Source organism: Elephantulus edwardii, unplaced genomic scaffold, assembly GCF_000299155.1.
Source record: "Elephantulus edwardii isolate Elephantulus edwardi_28Jun2011 unplaced genomic scaffold, EleEdw1.0 scaffold00248, whole genome shotgun sequence".
NCBI lineage: Eukaryota > Metazoa > Chordata > Mammalia > Macroscelidea > Macroscelididae > Elephantulus > Elephantulus edwardii.
In genome coordinates this window covers 526,950-531,000 of record NW_006399998.1, presented here as the reverse complement: position 1 = coordinate 531,000, position 4,051 = coordinate 526,950, and positions in this window count along the sequence as shown.

The window sequence follows — 4,051 nt, the reverse complement described above, 5'->3', positions numbered from 1 at the left end:
ATGAATGAGTGGAAGCCCAAAATCTCTGTAAATGTTTATGAAAATTAATAAAATATAATTATAGAAAAAAAAAGAAAAAGAACCAGTGCAATTCACCACATTAATGAAGCAAATAACAAGAAACATATGATCCTTGTAATTGATGTAGAAAAGGCATTTGACAAAATCCAATACTCTTCTTGTTTGAGACACTCAGCAAAATTGAAATAGAAAGGAATTTCCTCAATAGAGTCAAAAGTATATATGCAAAACTAAGAGCCAAATCATTCTCGACAGAGAAAGATTAAAAGCATTTTCTTTGCAAACAAGGACCAGAAAAGATGCCCACTGTGTCACTGTTATTCAATATTGTATTGGAAGTACTTGCTAGGACAATACATCAAGAGAAGGAAATAAAAGGCATCCTGACTGGCAAAGAGATGGTTAAACTGTCATTCTATACAGATGATATGATACTGTACACAGAAAATCTCCAGGACTCTAATAAAAAAACTGTTAGAGCTAGTAGATAAATTTAGTAGTGGGGCAGAATACAAGATCAATATCTAAAAATCAGTGGGATTTCTCTACAATAACAAAGAGAATGCTGAGAAGGAAACCAAGAAAGCAATACAATTATAATTGCCAACCACAACTTGAGATACTCGGGAATGAACCTAACTAGAGACACAAAAGACCCAAACAAAGAAAACTACAGAATATTTCTTTGAGACACAATAAAAGATCTCAATAAATGGGAAGGTGTTCCCTGTTCATGAAAAAGAAAGCTCAATATTGTAAAAATGATAATCCTACCAAAGCAATCTACATGTTTAACTCAATCCCAATACAGAGATCAAAAAGGAAATTGTTGAGGGACCAAACAGCACAAGAGACTTCAGTGTGCAGAATTTCAGGTAGAGGAAAGAATTTTCTTGGCTCTCTGCAACAGAGGGCTGACCTATGAGCCTCTGCATACAGGCTGATCTCCCTCCACATCAGAGACAAAAGAGGACTAGTGACTAGCTGCTGAAGAAAAGGTCAGGAGGGGTGGGGCTCTGTGCCAAGAGCGAGCACTCTCCATGACTTGTGTGGAGATGAGACTGAGGCATCCCTGGGGTTGTAGGTCCTTCCATCTGGGGGTCCTTGTCTCTGTGGCTGCAGGATCACTCCAGGGGCCAAAAAGGACAAGAGACTTTAGTATACAGAACCTTAGGGAGAAGGAAGGGATATTTTTTTTTTAAATCTCTGTAAGAGAGAGGGAGAGTTGACTTGAGAACTCCCCCGCATGCAAAGTGCTTGAGCTGGCAGCCCTGATCTCTAATCTCGTGCCACTACAGAGACAAAGGAAGACATTAAGCCCCAGGAGAAAAGGTACATGAGAAACTGCTTGAGTAGAGCACCTGGTCTCACACCACTCGGTCACTTCATATATGACGGAGACCTTGTAGAGTTGGTGTCTGGGGACTACTTCAAGATTCCTACAGGGCTGCAGTGCAAAAGAGAGAGAACCTCAAGGGCTTTAGGAAAGGCAAATTTTCCCCAAAAGGACTTACAGTGAAGTGAGTAGCTCACCACATTTTAACATGGCAACTAATGAGTAACATTATCAAGGCAAGAACCAATAAGGACTTTGGCAGACACAATAGAAACAATCTAGCCCTTATCAAGAAAAAGTTCACATAATGCCAAGAATGTAACAGGCAGTTTCAAACACTGTGTAAAAAACAAATTACGCTTTTTTTTTTTTTAAAAAAAAAGCAAAACATATCAGAGACCTCATGAATATCCCAGAGTTAAGAAGGCAGATGATATATGTTGATATGGAAACCTTCAAACAGTTAAAAAAATACAAATGATGGAAGAAACACTGGAAGCTACGAATAAAGGAAATAAACTAAAGGCAGAGGACCAGAAAAAAAAATGTATTGATCAAAAGTTATTTGAGTGCTTGCTTCGGCAGCACATATACTAAAATTGGAACGATACAGAGAAGATTAGCATGGCCCCTGCGCAAGGATGACACGCAAATTCGTGAAGCGTTCCATATTTTTTAAAGACTTGCTCCATCCCCTCAAAATTAAGAGATTCGGGCAGTGGGCAGACTAAAAAGAGAGTGTTCTATGAGCGAAAATGTTGTTTGCTAGAATGGACAGCTCGTCAGGAATGACTCCATGTATGGCATTTCAAATATAGATACATCAATTGAAGCAACTGCAGATGACATGACTGTTGTAGATGCAGCTTTGTTAAGATGACAGATAATCAAGCTAAATAGATGTCTACAGCTTCTGGAAGAAGAAAACAAAGAATGTGCTAAAAGAGAAATGGTCATGTATTCAATTACTGTAGTGTTTTGGCTGCTTAATAGCTGACTCTGGTTTCGCCACTAGAGGTAACCTAAGCTCTCAAAAATATTTGTCTGAACTGCTAGAAATATAAAGAATGAAAAAAAAAAGTTATTTAAACGCTATGGAAGAAGATGTAAATGATGGAAGAAACAATAGCAACCAAAAAGAAATCAAATGCTCCAGAGACATAGAGCCTCAAGAAATATATTGATGAGAAGGAACTTGCACAAATATGGAAGAAAATTTAAAAAATGGAAGAAAGAATTGAAATTATAGATAAAGAGATACAAGAACTTAAAAAACCATCACAAGATAGAGAGGATACTACCAACACAGTACTAGAAAGAAGAGGAAGGCATGAAAATGCAGTCCAGAACTTTAAGACTGAGAGGGCAGAAGTATCCAACATGCTGTAAGGACAAAAAAGCAGAGGAGAAGAGATGGAACAGAGAATAAGTGAGCCAGAAGACAAGAACCTCAACAGAAACATAGTAGAAGAAAAATCAGAGATGAGACATGAAGAAAACAGTAGAATCATGTGGGATGACATCAGAAAGAATAACATAACATACGACTGGAATTCCAGAATATGAGAGGGACAGGGAAAGCACTGAGAAAATTGTGGAAGAGAAAATGATGAAAAATTTCCAGGTATTATGAAGAACATAGAAAACAACATTCAGGAAGCTCAGTGAACACCAAATAAACTAGACTCAAAAAGGAAAACATAAAAAAAAAAAAAAAAAGGAAAACATCAAGACATAGTCAAATTCTCCAAAATAAAAGTTAAGGATAGAATACTGAAAGAAGAGAAAAACAATCATCTAAAAAGGAAAAGCAATCAGATTAGGTTGTAATTTTTCAGCAGAAACTATGTGAGCAAGACAATAGGATGGCATATACAGAAAGTTAAAATAAAACTATTGCCAAATGATGATTCTGTACCCAGCAAAGCTCTCTATCAAATATGAAGGAGAAATCACATCCTTTTTAGAAAAGAAAGAACTTAAGGTATGTGTAAAAACATGATCAAAAGTACTTTTAAGAGAAGTCCTACACACAAAGACACCAAAGGAAAGTGGATGGACCATAGTAACAAGAAACAACAAAAAAAGAAACACAGTAATATGGCAATAATAAAACCTGGTCTGTCAATAATCACACTTAATGTGAATGGACTTAATGTACCAATCAAGAGAAAAAGAATAGAAGAATGAATAAAAAAGCAAAGCCTATAGATATGTTCTCTACAGAGATATATCTAATAAATGAAGAGAAAGAGGTATTCAAAAGCAAAGGCTGGAAAAAACCTTACCAAGAAAATGGCATCCACAAAAAGGCAGGAGTGGCAATACTAATCCCTGATAAAATAGACTTCAGAATGAAAATCACCATAAAAGGAAGGACACTGTATAATGATTAAAGGCAAGATCAAGAAGACATAACATTGGTCAACAGGTATGCACCAAATGATATTGTTGTTGTTATGTGCCATCAAGTTGCTTGCGACTCGTAGCAACCCTATGTACAGCAGTCCTAAACTCTGCTCTGTCCTGTGTCAATTGCACTGTCTGGGATACACCCATCTCGATTACACCAGTCACTGAATCAATCCACCTCACAGAGGGTCTTCCCTTCCTGCGCCGTCCCTCCACTCTACCAAGCATGATGTCCTTCTCCAAGGACCACTCCCTCCTTAAAACATGTCCAAAGTATGTCAG